The sequence below is a fragment of the Gossypium arboreum genome, chromosome 4 (genome assembly GCF_025698485.1).
Source record: "Gossypium arboreum isolate Shixiya-1 chromosome 4, ASM2569848v2, whole genome shotgun sequence".
Lineage (NCBI taxonomy): Eukaryota > Viridiplantae > Streptophyta > Magnoliopsida > Malvales > Malvaceae > Gossypium > Gossypium arboreum.
The window spans coordinates 40,021,651-40,045,651 of NC_069073.1; the positions used below are offsets into that span (position 1 = coordinate 40,021,651).

General features: G+C 35.2%; 1 long non-coding RNA gene across 1 annotated transcript; it reads left to right on the top strand.

Annotated features, from left to right (window-relative positions):
* Positions 1 to 614: 614 nt before the first annotated feature.
* On the top strand, positions 615 to 23,065 carry LOC128291842 (uncharacterized). The gene is made up of 2 exons (XR_008281778.1): positions 615 to 690; positions 22,779 to 23,065. It is a non-coding gene; the product is annotated as an uncharacterized LOC128291842 (long non-coding RNA).
* The last annotated feature ends 936 nt before the right edge of the window (positions 23,066 to 24,001 follow it).

Sequence of the window (24,001 nt, forward strand, 5' to 3'; positions counted from 1 at the left end):
GATTCTTCTTGGCCGATTCTAAGGGAGAAAAGAGAGCAACCATGTGGTTTCTAAGCCATAAATAAGGTGACCCATGTTAGAAATTGTGATTTTGAGGTGACTAGAACATTCGACCATGCATGTTGTCTTCCTTGGTGAGTGTTTTAATGTTGTTGTGATGAAAGCATGGAGATGAGTGAGTTCAATGTTTAACAAAAGGAAATTTTGTGCCATTGAGTTCTTGTTGTTATGTGTGTGTGTGCATGAGTATTCGGCCATGCTATAGAATTTATGTTGCAAAATGATTAATTCTTAATGAGAAGTATAATAGTACTTGTGAATGAGCTTGAGAGTATTTAAACAATTAGACATGAAAAGGGTGGTAATGAGGTGAAAAAATTGTTGGATGGTTAATTGGGTAAGGAATGAAGCATTCTACCATATGGGGTATAAATGGGCATAGGTGTTAAATACCTTGTATTGGAAACTTTGATAAATAAGTAGCAATAATTTAAGATGAGATTGAGTAAATTTTCACTTAGTTGTGTTAAGTATTCAATAACCATAATAATGCATGTGAATGCCGTATGTTTGTGTTTGATGGAGAGGTAAATTGTTTGATTTAGCTCAAGAGCAAAGGGAACTAGATTGGACAAAGGAAAGGAGAAAGCAAACGAGTAGCCGATTTGGAACCGTTCTACCCCAAACAAGGTAAGTCATTAAGCACATATGTTTGATATTGCTTAAATGATTGGAAAATCTATGCAATTGTGTTTAATGGAATGCTATATATGTATAAATGAAATTGTATGTGTATGGAATGAGGATAATTGTTGAATGTAAAAGAAATAGTGGAATGTGTAGAAAGTTTGCTTTCGGCACTATGTGTCTTGGCAATACGTGTGTATGGTGACGAGATTGGCACTAAGTGTGCGTCTTTGAAATATATGGCACTAAGTGTGCGTCTTTGGAAATATATGGCACTAAGTGTGCGTCTTTGAAATATATGGCACTAAGTGTGCATCTTGGAAAAATCTGATCTTGGGTGTGCGAGCTCGAAGGGTATGGCACTATGTGTGCGGGCTTAAATTGCGTGGCACTAAGTGTGTAAATCGAGTAGTAAGCTTGTGTGTGCGTGACGCTATATATATGGAGGTGTGTCTCCATTGAATTGAGTATGGACAGCGGATCGGGTAAGTACCTCGAGCTCATGACGAATAGAGAATTCGTTCATGCTTGGGGATTGAATTTGGTAAGCCTTAAATCTATGTGATGATTGAAATTGTATGGTTGTGCTGGAAAATGAGTTAATGTGTAAACTTTAAGCCATGTGAAAATGGCCTATGGGGTCGTCGAGTGGGATGCTAGAACCTATAGCCACGAGTCTTAGAAACTCGATTTTGATAAGGTGGCCATAATTTGTGTCATGTATGATGGATGATTAAGGCCAAGGAAAGATTCATGAAATTGGCATAGTCTCGCAAGAATGGCTATTGCGGACAACAGAAGTGAGATGAGATTGAAAAATCACTAAAAATAGTAGAAGTAGAATTAAATAGTGAGTAAATTATGAAATTGAACCTTGATGAATCTATTTTTATATGGACGAAACGAAAGCGACCATATGAGCAAGATATCTTGAGAAATATTAAAGTTCTCGTGAGACAGGGCGAACGGTTTCGGGTCCCCTGTCGCGACTTTGAAAATTTACCATAAATTATCCAGAAAGAATTAGGAGTCATGCCTTATATGTACAGATTCCATTTTGAGTCTAGTTTCATTAGAAACAAACGGCACCGATATTAAAGCCCTGCATGAGAGAGATATTCAAGTTGTAACGTCACGAAGGTCGAGCAATCGATCCTCGTAACATGGGTGACTTTAACTAATAAACTGTACCAATTGGCCCGACCAAAATTCTAGAAATAAATCCATGGATGGGTATGTGAGTCTAAATTCAGGGAAAATTTACGAAACTAGTTTCCGAGTTTTGAAACTCGAGATATGATTTTTAAGGCGACGGTGACGCAGTTTTCAACTTGATTGGAAATGTCAAATTGGTTGGTACCTTGAGAGGATTTGGCGTTAACCCTCGTGTCGACACCAAATGACGGTCACGAGTTAGGGGTGTTACACAAGACATTTATCAACCATTACCATTTTCGGCTCAATAGCCACATACAAAGAACATGATTTCGATTTGCTTTATAACATGATCTCTATATACGTTCGGCTGCCCGTCATAAGTATGAACTAATTACCTCAATATATAATTCAAATAGAATCATTATATCACTGTTTATTTGTTATGCTTATATGTCATGACTTAAACAAATAATAAACTAAGTTCCATTACTCGAAAACTTACCTCGGATGTTGGCGAACGACTCCAACGGCTATTCAATTACTTTTTCCTTCCCTTTATCCAATTTAGTTCCCCTTTGCTCTTGAGCTTAATTTAACAAATAAATTGATTTAATCATCTTGAACATCGAGAGAAATTCAAGGTACTTAACCCATATATATATCAGACATTAGAGTCATATATATGAAATCATGAATCAAATTCAACATATTAGCTAATATTCTCCTTTAGCCGATTATCTAAGTCAAGATAGATCATCAATATGCTTACCTATAGCCGAATGTGCAACATCAATCTATCACTATCATCTACATACTTAATCAAAGGCCGAATACACCTATTCCAACATGATATCATTCCTATTGCATTTAACACTTAACATTTACCACATATCAATTAACCAATTTTTTTATAATTACAAAACTCTTCATCTATTCATGCTCTCATATTCGGTCATCCCTACCTATACTAACCATACAACTACATAATTTTAAGTTTAAATACAATTACAACATTCTAGTACCATGGCCGAATACTTCATGAAGTTTCTAAGACCCATCCTTTTCTAATTCTCACACACCTTCACATCCAATCCTTTTTGTTAAGCACTCAAACTCAATCATCTTCAAGCCTCATTACCACAACATCAAACACCAACTAAGGAAGGCAACTTCCATGGCCGAGTATCATCTCCCTCAAATAGCAAAAATTTAAACCATGGGCTAGGTAGAATTCAAACTAACAACTAAAAGTATGCATGAGTTTTATGGAATAATCATCAAGCATACCTCTTCCTAAACATCAACCAACCGAACATGAAGCAAGAGAATCCTCTTCTTCTTCCTTCCTCAAGTCGCGGCAATAGAGGAGTATGGATGAAACAACTTTGTTTTCATCATCCCTCCCTTTTCATTACTTTATTACTAACCTTTTATTTTATTATTTTTAACACAACACATTAACACAAAATGTTTATAATATGTTTTAACCCATTGCATGGTCGGCCACTATCTAAAACTTGGGTAATTTGACATGCAAACCCATCATTTATACAACATGCATTAATAGGTCCTTATAGATTAACCTATCACATTTCAAAAGTGTCACACATAAGTCCTATTAACTAAATTCACATGCAATCGACTAAATCGAAGCTTAAAACTTTCACACATTCATATTCACATATTTTAGACAATAAATATCATATTCAAATACTTTGGTAACTCGGTTTAGCGGTCCCGAAACCGCTTTCCGACTAGGGTCAATTTAGGGCTTTCACAACTCTCCCCACTTAAGAAATTTTTGTCCCCGAAAATCTTACTAGTAAATAGATTTGGGTATCGTTCTTTCATAGAGTTCTCGGTTTCCCAAGTAGCTTCTTCGATCCCGTGTTTGAGCCATAACACCTTTACTAACGGAACCCTTTTGTTTCACAACATTGTGAATCTTCTCGAGATCAGGGGGTAAAATCAATCTATATGCCACTGGACCAACTCGTTCGGATATTTCATACGGCCCTATAAACCTCGGACTCAGTTTCCCCTTACGGCCAAATCTGAGTATCTTTTTCCAAGGTGAAACCTTAAGAAATACTTTGTCTCCCACCTGATACTCAATATCTCTTCGTTTTAAATCCGCGTACGACTTTTGACGATCTGATGCTGCCTTTAGACTTTCGCGAATTATTTTATTTTCGCTCAAAGATCTTTAATCAAATCAACTCCGAAAATTTTACTTTCACCGAGCTCGGTCCAAAACAATGGTGTACGGCATTTACGTCTGTACAAAGCCTCGTAAGGTGTCATCTTAATACTTGATTGAAAACTATTGTTGTAAGCGAATTCAATCAAAGGTAAATACCGCTCCCATGAACCACTAAACTCAAGGATGCAACATCTCAACATATCCTCGAGTATCTGAATTATCCGCTCGGATTGACCATCAGTCTCTGGATGAAAAGCGGTGCTAAAATGCAACTTGGTACCCAAAGCTTTTTGCAATTTCTTCCAAAATCGCGAGGTGAATCTCGGATCTCTATCCGACACAATAGAAATAGGTACCCCGTGTAATCTTACAATATGAGAAACATACAATTCAGCTAGTTTATCAAATGAAAAATCCGTACGTACGGGGATAAAGTGAGCCGACTTAGTCAGTCTATCAACAACAACCCAAATCGTATCTTTCTTACTTGCCGACAATGGCAACCCAGATACAAAATCCATCGTGACTCGATCCCATTTCCATTCAGGTATCATGATTGGCTGAAGTAAACCTGTAGGCACTTGATGTTCCGCTTTCACTTGTTGACATATTAAACACTTCGAAACAAAATCAGAAATGTCTCATTTCATACCATGCCACCAAAACTGACGTCTCAGATCGTTGTATATTTTCGTACTCCCCGGGTGAATTGACATTCGACTACAATGAGCTTCGTTCAGAATCATCGAAATAAGTTCTGAATTTCTTAGAACACACAAACGGCTTCGGAACCTAAAACAATCTTCATTGTCAATTTGAAACTCTGATTCCATATTCAAAACACATTCAGCCCGTTTTGCAACCAATTCATCATCGACTTTCTGAGCTTCACGAATTTGATGAATCAACAATGGTTTGGCCTTTAATTCACTACTAACACATTGTCGGATAGAAGCAGACGGTGTACATTAATCGTCAATAAAACAAGCGGTGATTTACGACTTAAAGCATCCATAACCACATTAGCCTTTCGGGTGATAGTCAATGACAAGCTCATAATCTTTCAATAACTCAAGCCAACGCCTTTGTCGCAGATTCAAGTTTCTTTGAGTCATCAAATATTTGAGACTTTTGTGATCCGAATATACATGGCACTTCTCACCAAATAAGTAATGTCGCCATATTTTCAAGTCGAATACAATGGCAGCCAGTTCGAGATCATGGGTTGGATAATTTTTCTCATGTGGCTTCAATTGTCTCGACGCATAAGCTACAACTCGACCTTCTTGCATCAATACACAACCAAACCCAAGTGAGGATGCATCACCGTAAATAACAAACTCCTTACGATCGAAATTTGCACTAGTATCGAGCTTCATCAAATAAGTTTTCAATTGATCAAAACTTTTCGACATTTTTCGTCCATTCAAACTTAACATCTTTCTAAAGTAGTTTCGTTATTGGTGTGGCTATCATCGAGAAACCCTTTACAAACCGTCTGTAGTAATGTAAGAAGTCCCAAAAGCTCGAACCTCGGTAATATTTCTGAGGCTTTCGATTAAGTATGGTTGAAATTTTGCTCGGATCAACTCGAATACCCAATGCAGATAGCACATGCCCCAAAAAGCTAACTTCTCTCAACCAGAACTTGTAACACCCCGAACCCGAGACCATCGCGGTTTCGGACACGAGGGTTAACAAGCCAAGTTCACATATTTTGCCCTCAATTTGACATTTCCAATCAAGTGGAAAACTGCGTCACCGTCGCCTTAAAAATCATATCTCGAGTTTCAAAACTCAAAAACTGGTTTCGTAAATTTTCCTGAATTTAGACTCATATATCCATCCATGGATTTATTTCTAGAATTTTTGGTCGGGCCAATTGGTACAGTTTATTAGTTAAAGTCACCCATGTTACGAGGATTGACTGCTCTGACCTTCGCGTTATAACTTGAATATCTCTCTGTACAGGGCTTTAATACTGGTGCCGTTTGTTTCTAATGAAACTAGACTCAAAATGGAATCTGTACATATAAGGCATGACTCCTAATTCTTTCTGGATAATTTATAGTAAATTTTAAAGTTATGACAGGGACCCGAAACCGTTCTGGCCCTGTCTCACAATAGCTTTAATATCTCTTAACATGTAACTCCTATGACCATTTCGTTTCTTCCATATGAAAATAGACTCATCAAGGTTCATTTACATAGCTTATTCACTATTTAATACCATTCCTACAAATTTTGGTGATTTTTCACATTCACGCCACTGCAATTTGGCAGCATCTGCTTTTAAGGTAGGTCTTACCTATTTTGTAGTCTCCATGAACCAACTAGTCTTGCCATACATAGGTTCATATATGATCATTTTAACCATACCAATGGCTGATCATGTGACCAACATTCCCATCTCCAATCCATAATCACATCATGACACCATATATATATATACAAACCGCAAATAGTCTAAGTTCAGTACTTCACTTTTACGAGCCATTTTCGCATGGCCGTACACATATACATCACAAGATATTTAAACCAACAAGGGTAGTCCTATACATGCCATTTCAAAGTTCAACCAAAATTTATACCAAAATAGAGGCGTTGATAGTGTGGATGACTTCGACTTTAATGATCCCGAATCCGATTGCTATCGAGCGTAATCTATAAAACAGAGAGCCAAAGCAACGGGGTAAGCATTTTATGCTTAGTAAGTCTCAAGGAATAAAATCAGCTTTAATTTAAGCAATACATTCACATAACCAAATGCATCATTTCATTAATACACATTCTCATAATCATTCTTACTTCACACTTCATCATTATATACTTTCACAAAGTATCAACCATTCCAATAGTGAAATTAGTTAGTCAATTGAGCGAATGTTGCTCAAATATGTCGACTTTCCAATGCACATATAAACGTACCTTATTCTTTGGGCTTTTCGAGCTTACTAATTGAATTTATTACAGAACCAACACTCACCTCCAGCCCAAGCTTCTTGAATACAACCGGATATAACCACGCACGAATGCCTTTGGGTCTTAGCCGGATAGAATGACTCGCACGAATGCCTTGGTCTTAGCAGGATGTAGCCACTAGCACAATTGCCTTGGTCTTAACCGGATATAATTTCAACATAATTGTCTTGGGGCTTAGCCCGGTATCATTCAATTTCTCATGGACACATACATCAATAATCATTGGACATACATATTTCATTTTCGTTACTAAGGCTCAAACACAATTATAATCACTAGCATAATCGCCTACTTTGGGACTTAGCCCGGGTATCATTCGAATACTCATACACACATAAATCAATAATCAATACATCCATATTTCATTCCACATAATTCAATTAAGGTCACTTCTTGAGGACTTACCTCGGATGTTGTCGAAGCGGCTTTTACGGCTATTCGATCACTTTTTCCTTCCCCTTGTCCAATTGTGGCCCTCTAAGCTCTTGAGCTAATTCAAACAAATTCAATTTATTAAAACCTCATTGTGCTAGCTTATGGCCGAATATGACAAGGAGTTTAAATGGTCAAATGGCCACCCTTTAGCTTGAATACACAATGGTCATGCACATTTTATACTACATCAAGCAATTCAATACAATTCATTCGGGCATCAAGGAAAAGCTAAGGCCTTCAATAGGCTACCTAAGGCCGAATATACATGTCCATGTTGAGGCCAATTATGCACTTAATACCACACAAAAACAGCATGCATTTTACTAGTTAATGCTTTGCATGTTGTAGCTCAAAACTTATAATATAGCATCAAGCACTCATATGTGTGCTAGGCGAATGTGCTTGCAATTTCACAAGCATTCTTCAACATCTTCTTCTTTAAACAAACATATTCATCACTTACTTCATAGCCAAAACATCATGTGCAAACATATATATACATATATGAGCATGGCCAATTTCAAGGTGTCCATAGCCATCTAAAACACAAATTTTAACTAACATGCAAGAAGCATGAACCATGCTCATGAATGCATCATGGCCGAATACATCATAATCATGCCCTTTTATCTTCAATCATGGTTAAACAAAAGAAAACTCAAAGTCTTACTCAAGATGGCTACAAAGAAATTTCAAGAGTAGACAATCCATCATTGCATGCATCATCATCAAGCTTCACACTTAACATGCAATGGCTTTATCACAATACCAACCTTGACCAAATACCACTTCCATGGCATAACAAGGATTTGAACCATGGCTAACATGAACATCAAGTTGGCAACTAAAACATGCATGAATCTCATGACACAACCTCATACATACCTCAATCTTGATGCAAGTTTAGCCAAATATCCTTCTAGATCTCTTCTAAACAAAGGAAATGAAGCAAAAATCTCTTCTTCCTCTTAGTATTTTTGGCCAAAAGGAGAGAACAAGGATGAACAAATTTTTTGTTTTCTCTTCTTGGTTGCACAAGCAATGGGGAATGCTACTCTCTCACACATTTTTTTTTCATTCTTTTCTTACCCATGCTTATTTGTTTATTATTTCTCCCTAATGCCCAACAAAACATGTTTCATGACATGTTTAGCCCATATCTCTTTGTCATGGCCGGCCATCACTTGTAAAGGGAATTTGACATGCAAGTCCATTATTTTGCATGCATGCTTTAATTAGTCATCACACATTTCCCTATCGTACTTTCAAAGTTCACTACTAAGTCCTTTCTTGTGGAATTCACCTTTATAACACTAAATCAATCATCATAAAATGTCATACATGAGCACACACATATTATAGGTATCAAAATAAATTTTTAATTATTTTTATGCCTCGGTTTTGTGGTCCCGAAACCACATTCCGACTAGGGTCAATTTTGGGCTGTCACAGAACTCACATTTACTGAACTTAGCATATAACTGCTTATCCCGTAGAATCTGCAACACTAATCTCAGGTGCTCAGCATGTTAGGTTTCATTTTCCGAATAGACCAAAATATCATCGATAAACACAACTACAAATCAATCCAAATACGGTCTGAAGATTCGATTCATCAAATCCATAAATACCGCCGGGGCATTAGTGAGTCCAAACGGCATCACTAAAAACTCGTAGTGACCGTATCTCGTTCTGAAAGCAGTTTTGGGTATATCCGAATCTCGAATTCATGAATCGATAATAACCCGATCTCAAATCTATCTTTGAAAACACCGAGGCTCCCTTTAGTTGATCAAACAAATCATCAATACGCGGTAACGGATATTTATTCTTTATTGTCGCTTTATTCAGCTGACGATAGTCGATGCACAACCTCATGGTTCTGTCCTTCTTTTTCACAAACAATACTGGTGCACCCCACGGCGAGAAACTCGGTCGAGCGAAACCTCTATCCATCAACTCTTGCAACTGAGTTTTCAATTCTTTCAATTTCGTTGGTGCCATACGATACGGAGCTATCGAAATCGGTGTAGTCCCAGGTACAAGTTCGATTGCAAACTCTACCTCCCGAACAGGTGGTAACCTTGGTAATTCTTCGGGAAAAACATCTAGATATTCACAAACCACTGGTACCGATTCAAGTCTCTTTTTTGACTCTTTATTATCGAGTACGTATGCAAGGTACGCTTCACACCCCTTTCTCACATATTTTTGAGCTAACATCGAGGATATTATTGTTGGCAATCCATTCGAAACAGTAGACTCAACTCGGATTATCTCATTATTTGCACACCTCAAATCATTAGTCTTACTTTTGCAATTCACAACTGCATCATGTACGCTCAACCAGTCCAAACCGAAAATAACATCAAATTCATCAAACGGTAAAAGCATCAAATCGGTCGGAAAACAGGAACCTCGGATTACTAAGGGACATTTCTTACACACTTTGTCAACAAGTACATAACGACCCAAAGGATTCGACACTCTAATAACGAACTCAGTAGACTCAACAGGTAAAGTCTTACTGGATGCTAAAGTCGCACATACATAAGAATGAGTAGACCCAGGGTCAATCAAAGCAATCACATTAGTATCAAAGAGAGTGAAAGTACCGGTAATAACATCAGGCGAAGAAGCATCCTTGCGTGCACGTATAACATAAGCTCTAGCAGGAGCACGAGCCTCAGATCTGGTTGTAGCGTCTCTAGATCCTCTCTGACCGCCACTAGAATTTCCCGTATTTCTAGATGGTCTACCTCGAGCAGTGGTAGCACCCAGTTTCCCACTCTGATTTACATTCTGTTCAGACAATCTCGGGCAATCTTTAATAAAGTGGTCAACTGATCCGCACTTATAACAGGAGCGGTAATGGAATCTACAACTCCCGAATTCCATTTACCACAATCATCGGCACTCTGCTACATCTCAACGATCATTTCCAACATGGCGATCAAGTGACTCGTGTACTCACGGGGATCACGATCTCGTCTAGAAAAGCCCAAGTGTCTCTAGATCGGCCTAAATCATCTCTAAATTTCTTTGATGATGTTAAAGGGCTTTCCGAAGATCTCTTCTGAAACTCCTTTGCTCTCTTATCGCCTTTTCTTTTCTCCTTATTGAGCTCTTGACTTTGCAAGCTCCTCGACAAGTACTACAAATTCTCGATTTCTAAAATGCCAACATACGACTTTATATCATCGTTCATCCATCTTCAAACGTTTACACATCACGACCTTCAAGAAATGCATTCTCGCGTGTACGGTTAAGCCTTACAAACTTTCGTTCATAGTCGATGAAGACATGGAACCTTGTTTAAGTTCAAGAAATTCTTTCCGTTTTGATCAATGAATCTCTAGTCGATATACTTTTTGAAACTCGGTTTGGAAAAACTCCCAAGTTACTTGCTCTCTGGGCACAATAGAAATCAACGTATTCCACCAATAGTAGGCGAAATCACGTAGCAAGGAGATAGTACACTTTAGGCATTCATCGGTGTGCAAGATAGTTCATTAAGTACCGAATAGTGTTGTCCAACCAAAATTCACTTGCTCGGATCGTCATCGTGTCTGTAGCTTTAAATTCAAGAGTCCGTGTTTTCGGATTCTATCAACTGGGGGCTTATTTAACCTTATCTGGTCAGTTACCGGAGGTATCGCATGTGCAGGGGTTGTATTAGTCGGGAATGGGGGTTGTGGAACAGCCGTATTAGTTCGAATGTATTGGTTGAACCAATCATTTATCACGCTATAAAAAGCCTGTCTAGCTTCATCATTCTGATTACTAGCAATAGGTTGAGAGTCCACTGGCGCTGTCCCTTGTGCGGGAGCAGGCGCTACACTCTCAAGATCATCAGCTACCGCTCGGTTGGGATCGGGATCCATTACTATATACAAACACATTTTTAACTTTTAGAAATCACCACACTATCAAATAGACACACAATGGCATGTATAGCTAGACCCGAACGTATTACGGTAGTCCTAGAATCGACTAAATCGTAGCTCTGATACCAATAAAATTGTAACGTCCCATACCAGAGACCGTTGCCGGAGTCGAACACGAGGTGTTAACGGACTTAATTCATTTATATACAGATTATTTTAAAATTTCCAATAAGCGGCTAATCTGCGTCACAGATCACCTCAAAATCATATCTCGAGTTCCAAAACTCAAAACGATTCCGTAAATTTTTCCTGAAACTAGACTCATATATCCATCTACAAATTGTTTTCTAGAATTTTTGGTCGTGCCAATTAGTACAGTTTCTTAGTTAAAATCTCCCTATTTCGTGGTTCGACTACTCGACCTTCATGCATTACGACTTAGATATCTCCTGCATGGGCTCCAATACATATGCCGTTTGTTTCTAATGAAACTAGACTCAAAAAGGCATCAGTACATATAAGGCATGACTTCTAATTATCTCTGGTTAATTTATGGTGAATTTCAAAATTCAGAACAGGGGATCCAGTAATCGCTCTGGCCCTATTTCACGAAAACTTAAACATCTCATAAAATACGGCTCATATGGTCGTTTCGCTTCTTCCATATGAAAATAGACTCATCAAGATTCGATTATATAATTTATTCATTATTTAATTACATTCCTACTATTTTTATTGATTTTTCAAACTCACATCACTCTCATTGTCAAGATCTATTTTAAGGCAAATCTCACCTATTTCATAGTTTCCATGATTCAACTAGCCATTTGACATTCATAGCACCAAATATGATCGTGATTAACCATTCCAATGGCTAATCATTGCCAAGCAATTCCACACCTCTCAATAACCATATATACACAAAATGATTATAACGCTATGCTCAAAATATATAAGCCATTTTCGCATGGCCAACCGAATATATACATTACCAAAAGGTACTTAATTAACAACAAGGTCAGTCCTATACATGCCTCTATCAAAGTTCAACTAAAAGAGTACCAAAAGGGCTTAGATAGTGTAGACGACTTCGACTTTGACAATCCCGAGTCCGATGGTGACGAACAAAATCTATAAACAGAGAATTAAAGAAAGCGGAGTAAGCATTTAATGCTTAGTAAGTTTTGAGTAATGAAATTGTTTACGACTAAAGTATAGCGTTCATATGACTAAATGAATAATTTCATATATGCATGTTCTCAAAATCATACTTACTTCACGCTTCAACCATTATATTCATACAGGGAATCAAACCTAACTAGAGTAGGAAGCTCGTTAATCAATTGAGCGAATACTATTTGAAAGGAATCAACATTTCGATGCATATCTGAACATACCTTATCGTTTGGATTTTATGAGCGTGTTAATTGAAATTATTACAGCAAGATCACTCATTTCCAAACCCAAGTACCTTGAGAATTAGCGGATATAGCAACTTGCACAAATGCCTTGGGTTTTAGCAGGATATAGTCACTAAGCATAAATGCCTTGGGACTTAGCAGGATATAGTCACTAGCAAAAGGCCTTGGGACTTAGCCGGATATCATCCGAATAATCATGCACATATATCAATAAGTCATAACACATCTATATTTCATTTTCATACTAGAATTCAAACACAAGACATTTATCAACCATTACCATTTTCGGCTCAATAGCCACATACAAAGAACATGATTTCGATTTGCTTTATAACATGATCTCTATACGCATTCGGCTGCCCGTCATAAGTATGAACTAATTACCTCAATATATAACTCAAATAGAATTATTACATCACCGTTTATTTGTTATGCTTATATGTCATGACTTAAACAAATCATAAACTAAGTTCCATTACTCGAAAACTTACCTCGAATGTTGTCGAACGACTCCAACGGCTATTCAATTACTTTTTCTTTCTCTTTATCGGATTTAGTTCCCCTTTGCTCTTAAGCTTAATTTAACAAATAAATTGATTCAATCATCTTGAACATCGAGAGAAATTCAAGGTATTTAGCCCATATATATATCAGACATTAGAGTCATATATATGAAATCATGAGTCAAATTCAACATATTAGCTAATATTCTCCTTTAGCCGATTATCTAAGTCAAGATAAATCATCAATATGCTTACCTATAGCCGAATGTGCAACATCAATCTATCACTATCATCTACATACTTAATCAAAGGCCGAATACACCTATTCCAACATGATATCATTCCTATTTCATTTAACACTTAACATTTACCACATATCAATTAACCAATTTTTTTATAATTACAAAACTCTTCATCTATTCATGCTCTCATATTCGATCATCCCTACCTATACTAACCATACAACTACATAATTCTAAGTTTAAACACAATTACAACATTCTAGTACCATGGCCGAATACTTCATGAAGTTGTTAAGACCCATCCTTTTCTAATTCTCACACACCCTCACATCCAATCCTTTTTGTTAAGCACTCAAACTCAATCATCTTCAAGCCTCATTACCACAACATCAAACACCAACTAAGGAAGGCAACTTCCATGGCCGAGTATCATCTCCCTCAAATAGCAAAAATTTAAACCATGGGCTAGGTAGAATTCAAACTAACAACTAAAAGTATGCATGAGTTTTATGGAATAATCATCAAACATACCTCTTCCTAAACATCAACCAACCGAACATGAAGCAAGAGAATCCTCTTCTTCTTCCTTCTTCAAGTCACAGCAATAGAGGAGCATGGATGAAACAACTTTGTTTTCATCACCCCTCCCTTTTCATTACTTTATTACTAACCTTTTATTTTATTATTTTTAACACAACACATTAACACAAAATGTTTATAATATGTTTTAACCCATTGCATGGCCGGCCACTATCTAAAACTTGGGTAATTTGACATGCAAACCCATCATTTATACAACATGCATTAATAGGTCCTTATAGATTAATCTATGACATTTCAAAAGTGTCACACATAAGTCATATTAACTAAATTCACATGCAATAGACTAAATCGAAGCTTAAAACTTTCACACATTCATATTCACATATTTTAGATAATAAATATCATATTCAAATACTTTGGTGACTCGGTTTAGCGGTCCCGAAACCGCTTTTCGACTAGGGTCAATTTAAGGCTGTCACAGTTCCTCTAATGGCATGTAAGGAAATTTCAAGATCATCTACCTCATCATCTTGCTCATCTTCAATATCTGGTACTTCTATCCAAAATAGCCTTTTACATTTGTGCCCCACGGAGTAAGACTCGTCACAATTATAACACAATCCCTTGGCCCTTCTCTCCGCCATCTCTGCTCGTGTCAATCTTTTGATAAATGGTGCGGAAGAACCTATTTTGCTGTTATTCCCCATTGGTTTCGTTGTTTGTCTTCCTCCCTTTGCAAAGCTCTTAGTTGTTGGAAAAATTGAAGTGCTGCCAGCGTTTTGGAAAGCTGATAAGTTTAGATTGGTTTGAGATAACATCTTGGAAGAGACTTTTTGTTTACGTTCCAAAGCTCGAGCCATATTCATTGCAACTCCAAGGTTTTCCCAGTTGTTGCATCTCGATATCAATTCTAAGTTTCTCTACCAATCCGACAGTAAAAAGGTTTACTTGTTGTCGAGGTTTAAGATCAGTAGTCCTAACCAGTAGTGATTGAAATTGGCGTTGATATTCTTCTACCGTCCCAGTTTGTCTTAAGTTGGCAAGTTCCCCCAAAGGGTTATTACTCATAGGTGGCCCAAACCTGACATGACAACACTCTTTAAAGCGCTCCCAATCCAGATTTACCTCTTCTTCCTCGATTTGATCAAACCACAATTGTGCTTCTCTTAAGAGATGGAATGAAGCTAAGCTGACTTTGTCTTCTTCGTTGGTCCGCTGATTGCCAAAAAAATTGTCGCATCTTTTTAACCATCCTAAAGGATCTCCAACACCATCATACTTGGAGTATCTTGGCACCATGCCCACACCGTGTTGCGAATCTGAATTTTTTTTCTTGCCTCCACTGCTGCCTTGTTCTTCATTATTTTTTTCTGAATTCCCTTTCGTTGTCTTTTGGACCGAAAGAGATAAGATCGCCATCTGCTCTTCTAATGCTTGTTGCCTTGTAGTCATTTCTTCCATGAATGCCTCCAGCTTGGCTGTTAAAGTTTTTTCGTCACCCATGACAGCTGGCTCTGATACCAAGTTGTTATGCGCATTGGCGTAAGATCTAGTCACAGGTCTAGACGAGAAAGTATCCTTGCTTCGACCTATGGTTACTCAAAGGTAGATTCGTCTTTAACTGAACCCCCTTCCCAAACTAACGTTTGTGATAAAAAATAAACTCCTCCCTTTGTTTCATATTGGCAGCCTTTTTATAGGCTGGTAATTATAAAGGAAAATCCTAATCTAATTCCTAATTTAAAGTCCTAATAGAATTCTTAATTTAAAGTTTATAAGGAAATAGAAAACCTAGTAAAACTAAAACTCTTAAAGAAATTAAATAAATGTAAAACTCTAATTCCTATTCCTCCGTTGATATTGTTTTCCAATGAAAACATCTATATCAGAAAACCACTCACTTTTTGTTTGTTTTTTTTATCTAATTCTTGTTCGTACTCGAATTATCATTTTTCTTAACTAAGGTCACTTAGGTTTGATGCTTGCTCAAAAATTACAAGTTCAGTACTCTATCAATAGATGCTAGGGCTCTATCTTCATTTACTCCTATTTACCCTTAAAAAAAAGTAAAGAATTTAAGACCTACTTTATCGAAAACTCATAAAAGTTTCGTCTTCTCAATTTAAGGTTAGTGCTAAACCTTTTTAATGCATTCCTCAATTCCCTTTAGAATTCTAAAACCAATTGAAACTAGAGCAATGTATCACATCATAATCAATTACACCAAAATAATAACCAGACGATTAGTGATAGAACATTTTCAACAAAATTAACTGCAATAGTAGTAGTTTACATATGAGGAGAATAAAAACATTAATAGTATTTTACATTCTAGGGGAATACTATTGCACTATTAGTATTTTTACATTCTAGGAGAATACAATATCATTTGTATAAAAGAGGGAACAAAAGAGAATTTAATACGACCAACATTCATCTCACTTCATTAAGGTTTGTCACTTTACCCCCTAATAGAGTGGTGTAGAAGAAATTAGGCACTAAATTAAGGTTTAACAGTGCTTATCACTTAGGATAGTTAGACTCCAATCATTAGTATACTGGAAGATTACGAGGAAATAGACATGTTATGTGAAAGGAAAGTAACTAGTTGAAGTGGTCTGTGTATGGTAAAAGGACTAACAATGAGGGCAAACTATATTTCAAAACAAAATTAGCACTTGTGGTATTGTACATACTAGTGTCATGGGTCGTGGATCAAAACCCATGACTAATGCACAAAGAGCGTCTAATGGAGGTTAATTATTTAGACGAGGCTCATTCGACCCACTTGAATTGGCTCGATTCGTATAATATGTCAAGAAGTTCATCTACTTCAAGCTTTGGTGGCCTAGTAAAATACTTAAAAGAAAATTAGGGTTGCCATGGTAAATGTGGAAATTAATCTTAGAAGATTTGTAATTTTAAAAAATTTGATTTGTAATATTAAGGGATCATGTCAATCCCTTAAAAAACTCAAATTAAAGATTGGTTTCGATTTTGACCATCGATATAAATTAAATTGTACTATTTAATCGAGGGGAATCATAGTATTCTTTTTTATTTATAATTATCCCATATAATACCATTGTATCTTTATTCATAATTATTGAATATTATTGAGAGCATTTACTTAATCATCTTGTGAGGGTTGTTTTCTTGTGGCTTTTTTTGTTCTCTCGTTGTTTTTTTATAGTTGCTTTTGTTTTACTTTAGGAGTCTTGGAGAATTTCTGTTGTGAATTTTCATTTCTCGAGAGCTGGGTTGATTTAAGGGGATTTGCGACAAAGAAATTACCTAAAGTTGCACGAATTGTGAGATTAAAGTTTTACCTTTGTGATAGTTGGTATCGGAGCTAAGGTTTAAAGGTGTTGATTGAAATGATGAAAGGAGTAGAAGATTAGATTGAGTCAACGGAGACTTGTAAAAGAGCTAAAAAAGTTAGCTGATCGAGGGCATGTTGTCAACTTTGAAAGGTTGAATGGTCAATCTCGAGGAATCTATCAGGGATGTGAGGGGGACACTCGAAGCAATTGAGGGATGTACTGCAAAGTTGGACTTGATGGAAGAGAAATTTAGGAAATTTATATTGGAGTCTCTTAGTTCCAATGTTGAAGTAGTGTGAGCATTGGTCAATTCCACTGAGGATAAGTTGACAATGAGGGACGATGTTTTCGAGACCTTGGTGATGACTTTGAAAGAGGAAATTAAAGTCATGACAAAGGCTTTGAGCACGATAATTGAGGAGCTCGATGGAGAACTTGTTATTTGTTAAGCCGCTGTGGGTAAAGGGGTGTTGGGTGCAACATTAAACCGAAAAGATTGATGTTCCAGAAGTGGAGAAGTTTAAGAGGGCAAGGCCCAAAAGGTAAGTGGACAACTTGTGGGAGATGAACTAATACTTCTGTATCATTCGTATCAAGGATGATGATGCTAAGGTAAATACTATTGCTAGATATTTTACTGATTTTGTTCTTCTATGGTGGTAGCGTAGGTCCAAAGATGAAAGGTGTGATCAGGTCACAATTGGGACTTAGGAGTTCTTAAAAGAGTTCAAGGAGCAGTTTTACTCTCAATATATCTAGGAAGGTCGGGCTAAGTTGCGTCAGTATTTGCAACAATGCATAATTTGGGAGTATGTGAATGAGTTTATTGAATTGATGCCCTCAATCACAAATTTAAGTGAGAAAGAAATATTATTCTATTTCATGGATAGGTTGAAGCTATGGGTTAAATAGGAATTGAGACGTTGAAGGGTCCAAGAAATATCGAAAGCCATGATCATGGTAGGCCTTAATCAAACTTGTTTTAAGAAAAGACAAGTTTGAGTCTTTCAAGCCCAAAGAGAAGGGTAATGGTGGGGGAGATGTTGAAAGACAATTTGAGTATAACAATAGTAATGGTGTTAATAGGAAATCATAAAATGATAAGTGAAAACCTAACAATAACTTGAATGAAAGAAAAATGAGATTCAATACTTATGTTGTGGCCTGTATAGGGTGCGGAATGGCCCACAATAATTTGAGTTCATCGAGATCAACAAAGAAAAGGAAATGAAACTCAATAATGAAAGGCTATTGAAGCTTGGATCGATGATAATTTTGCTAAAGTGAAAAAATATCACAAATAGAAAGGGTTAATATTTATGTTCATCAACAACACAAGTCGAAGGAGTGCTCTTGTTGATACGGGGGTGTTTGACTTGTGTATATTAGGGAAAGCTGTGGGTAAAATTGGTCTCAAAGTTGCTAAATTGACTAAGAAGATCAAGATGGGTTAATTCTAAATAGGTCTTAATTGTAGGAGTAGCACAAGGAGTTAAGCTACAAATCGACGACTGGAAAGACAATGTGGATTTTGAGGTAATTCATTTAGATTATTATGACTCTGTGCTTGGAATCATATTTTTCATTATTGAATGTCTCACCATTTTGTTCTAAAATTTTGAATTAGCAATGAAATTTCCATGTATGGGTTTTATTCATAAGCATAATTCTAAGAAGCAATACAAAAAATATACAATTTTGAAAAGAAAAGGATTGTTCTGTATGTGTTTTTTGTCTAGTACTTGTTGGAATTTGTCAAAGAACTTGTGTCATAAATTTTGAATTTTTGTTAGTAGAAATATCAATAGATGATCCATACCAGTTCCACCATTTTTGAAACTAATTTGGGAATTTTAATTGGGTGCCATAATTAAAATATGAGCAAAAAAATGTTTCATATGTTGGTTGTTGATATGGAAGGCGTTATACCAGACTGTTTGATAGTCTAGCATGTAAAATATGAGTGGTGGTCTATTTTGGTGGTGAATTTGGTTAGGATTTTTTTTGGAGTGTTCGAGTGATCACCTTAATCTTTTGGTTTAAGAATTTTAATTATTTGGATTGATGAATGGATAATAAAGTTAGGGTCATATAGATTTGTGTAATTTTTGAACAATACTGATTTAGTTTGAACCAATATGTTTTCATAATATTGTTGGGGTTTTTTTTTTTTTTTGTGATTCTAGTAACTTAAAATGTCATCCTTTAAAAATTTCTTTGATAACAATATGTGGTGGATTTCCAAAAAATTCTTCCTCTATAATGAAATTTTTTTCACAACATTTATTTGTAAAATATTGTAAGTATTTTTGTGTAGTAGTCTGCAAATATGCTACTTCTTTTGGAAAAACCTCTTGAAGAGATGTTTCTTTTGAAATATTTTCGAGATATATTTTATTTGTGTAAAACAAGTCTTTATTTTTTGAAATCTTGGTTGCTTCAGTAGCAATTTGTTTGAGAGAAGTTTCATTTTTAGACAAGGCTATGGCTTCTAAAGATTGAAAGAGAGACTCAATCCAATTGAGAGACTCAATCCAATTTTGATTTGTGAACTAATTTCATTTGGGTCTTATGCATCTTTCTAGGATGCATTATTGGACGTTCTTGATAAGGGTAATGATCCCTCAATTTCTTTCTACAAAAAAAATTTATACTATAATTTGAGGGGTTTTAACAGTATTTTTGTTTTTGGGGAGAATTTTTTTACTTTTTCTTTTCAAAAGATGGTATTTTAAGCCATTAGAATTACAAAAAACTAAGCAATATTATGAAAACATATTGTTTCAAATTGAACTAGTATTATTCAAACATTATACATATCCATAATACCCTAACTTTATTATCCATTTAACAGTCCAAATAATCAAAATTCTTTGATCAAGAGATTGGGGTGAAAACCTAAACTCACTAAAGAAATTCCCAATCAAATTCACCATAAAAATAGATTACTGCCCATATTTTATATACGTGGACTATCAAACTACATAGTACAAGGCTTTCTTTATCAACAACCAACATATGAGGCATTCTCAGCTCATATATTTCAAGGATGACACCTAATTTAATTTCCCAAATTAGTTTAAAAAAATGATTGAATTGATATAATTCACCTTTTTTTGACTTCTTACCATAAAAAATTTATGGTCCAAGTTCTTTTACAGATTTCAGCTAAAACTAGACAAAAAAACATACAAAACAATCCATTTCTTTTCAAAATTGTATTTTATTGGATTATTTCCTAGAATTATGCTTATGAACAAGATCCATATATGAAAATCCTATTGTTAATTCAAAATGAAATGGTGGGACAAATTTAATAATGAAAAATATGATTCCAAGTATTTTAATAACAAAAACTCCTAGATTATGCATCTCTATTGCTTCGAACCAAACTATTGCAAAGTTTCTTCAAGACAAGTCGATTGCCAACGCATTGTTGTCTCAAACCAAACTAGGAAAGAATACAAAAACTTTATGATTGAAATTATTAACTCAATGGATTTCCACTCGGATGATGAGAAATACTTGACATCTTTAATCAAAGTGGTGGATCTTGTAGATGACATCACATTAGTGGCAATCACCAAAACTAGAAAGAAATAGAAAAAAAAAAGTTTGCAACGTTTAAAGATTCTATGGAAGAAAAGACAGATAAATAGGAATGATTCCCTACAAAGAAAATATGGAGATGAACAATAAAAATTTTCTGGAAATATTCTTATAAAACAAAAGACGAAAATACATAGTAGAGATTCTTTGCAAAAATTGTCATTTAAAGAACATATTTTTTACAATTATAATTATAGCCTTGAAAGTAGCAATTATGTAGGAAGAGAAAAATCATTATAATAATGTAAGCGATCATATTCTCTAAAAAAGACAATGGAAAGAGGCAAAAGCCCTTTATAAGAGGCTCTCAGTTTGGCAATGGAAGGCATGACTATAACATGTCTTACCCGACCCAATAATTGAATCCGAGTATGGTGTGTCATAAGTTAAAATCATACGGATAGTAAAATTATTGGAAACTTATAAAACTTAAGATATTGGCGTAGTTCTCAATACGACAATGAAAATAATCAAATTATTTATATGCAAAGAAAAAAATTATAAAACAAAACATGTAGCGGAAGTCTTATAAAAATCATTAGAGTTATCCCCTTTACAAAAGTTTCAAGTGCATCATTAGTAATTAATTATCAAAGAGTTTGGTGCACGCCTAAAATTATTATGTCATAAATCATCTCATTTGATAAAAAAAAAACTTATATATATTACTAGAGTTAACTAAGGATTTTATAAAACACAGCTTAGCAAAAACTCTAATTCATTACAAGAGTTGATACAAAACGTTTCTACACACCATGTTGTCCACGGTATACATGATATAGAAATTAACGGAAGGCTCACAATCAACATTGCTCTGGTGTAGACCTTTTAGGATTCTCTTTCTTCAATTAACACTCTTGAGAATGAAAAGATAATCGAGTCAATTCAAATGAAATTAATGAGTTACAATGATAAAGAAAGCACATATAAATCATACGTATTAATACCCAATATAGTACCAAACCTTTCAGAGAAGCACAACACAAGGATCATAATATGCCAAATTGTGTTCATAATACAGACAGATTCAATACGCCAATTGTAACACCCTAGATCTGGCGGATCCAAAATTTCGGCGTATAACAGTAAATAGTTTTTCTAGCGTAGTGTTATCGTCCCAAAAGATTGTTTTGGCGTATACGTGTGGGTGTGTAGTAAACGCCATAAGAGTACGAATTTGATTTTTTTAAATATTTTACCATGTATTAAGGAGATATTCGTGTTAAAGGATAAGAGAAATATGGTATGAGTATTTGCCAAAAATATAGTACGCTTGAATTGTATGGAATACCGTGCTAGTTAGATTTTAAGTACATTAATTAGAAATCAACTGTTTAGTTTAGTCTGATAAGTTTTATGAAAGGAAGTTATTTATATTTTTCTCGAAAATTGTAGGTTAATAAGAAAGTAAGTTATGATACGCATGACACTTTTTAAATTTCACTAAGCAAGATAAGTAATATTTATATGTGAGAATGTGTTCTGAAAGGGGTTATTTCTTCTTCTTCCTCTTTTTTAAGTGGTATATATTGAAATCTTTCTTAAATTTGAATGTATCCTACCTCAATGATCTAGAGGTTAAGGTTCTTTTATTAGTAGTAGTTACTTGGCATCAAGGTAAATATTTTAACTCTGTATGTTACGTACTGAATGGATAAATTTGTATTTGGTAATTGAACAGTAAGACTGTAAGTATAAGATTTCTGTATGAGGTTGTCAGTGATTGAAATGATAAGTAATTTTATTGTACAAGAGTATTAATGGTGAAATTATGTTTCTAAGCAGTGGTTGCTACGGGTTTGTGATGGATATCTGAATCTGGAGCTTTGAATTGCAGTATGTGAGATTTAGGTGAATCCTATGTTGACTTTTGCATGTATATTGTTCATATTATGAGTCATCTAGAGAAAATTGATTGAATTCTAGTTTGAAGTCATAAAGAGTATGATATGTGATGATTGAAATAAGTATTAAAACATTGAAGCATGGCTGAATATGTATATGTGTCGAAATGTATAAGATATGAGTATTTGTTATGATGATATATAATTATAAAAAGTAATGGGGTATAACATCTTTTAAATTTGGTTTGAATCTGAATCAATGATATTTTGAATTATGAGATTCTGTTATAGCATAATATGAAGTTCATTTGGACATTATACGTAATGAATTATCAGTATGGAAATGTGAACAGAACTGGACTAGGGTAGGTTTGAGTGTGAACCAATGGTGTGAAACACTGCGGAAGTATCCGCCTAAGATAATATTAGTGAACAGCTGTTTGAAATAAGAGTATGGTTGAATGTATGGATTGTTGGAAGTGGTTTATAAGGGTATGTTCTGTTAAGAAAGAATTATGGGACGAGAAATTGATAAAATGATTAGAAGGATACCTCAATTAACAAGATATGGAAGATTAAGTATGATAATTGTAACACCCCAAGTTTGAAGGTTACATCAAATTATTTTAAAACCAACCAACCTTTAATTACTTAAAAATTGAACAGTCGAAAAGCATTTAATTAGATAGATCAAACATAAAATTTAACTTCTAAAACGTAATCCAAAATAAGCACACTAGTATAAGTTTATAAAAGGAACGATAAAATAACTAAAGAAGAATGACCGAGCTCATGTCATGCCAACTCGCATAAGCCTGTGGGTTACCTGTAATCAAAACAGGCAACTAATAAGTTTACAAATTAGTGTGTAACTTACATTCTCAATTAAACAGTAAAATAGCATATGTGATTTTAGTTTGTCTTTAGTTAGTCAATTCTAAAAATTAGATACAGAAACAAAAACAAAATATATCAGACACAATTGCATAACAATTAAGATACAAATGCAAATTCTTACCCCTAACTGTTACACACCGTCTCTGTCCATCCTTACACATTGCATAGTTATTATGTGTCACGCTTTAGAAATATTGCAGTCAAGCTGTCGGATCAAAATGTGATAACTCGCTAAGTCAGATATGAGATTTTGATTTAGCCACTAAG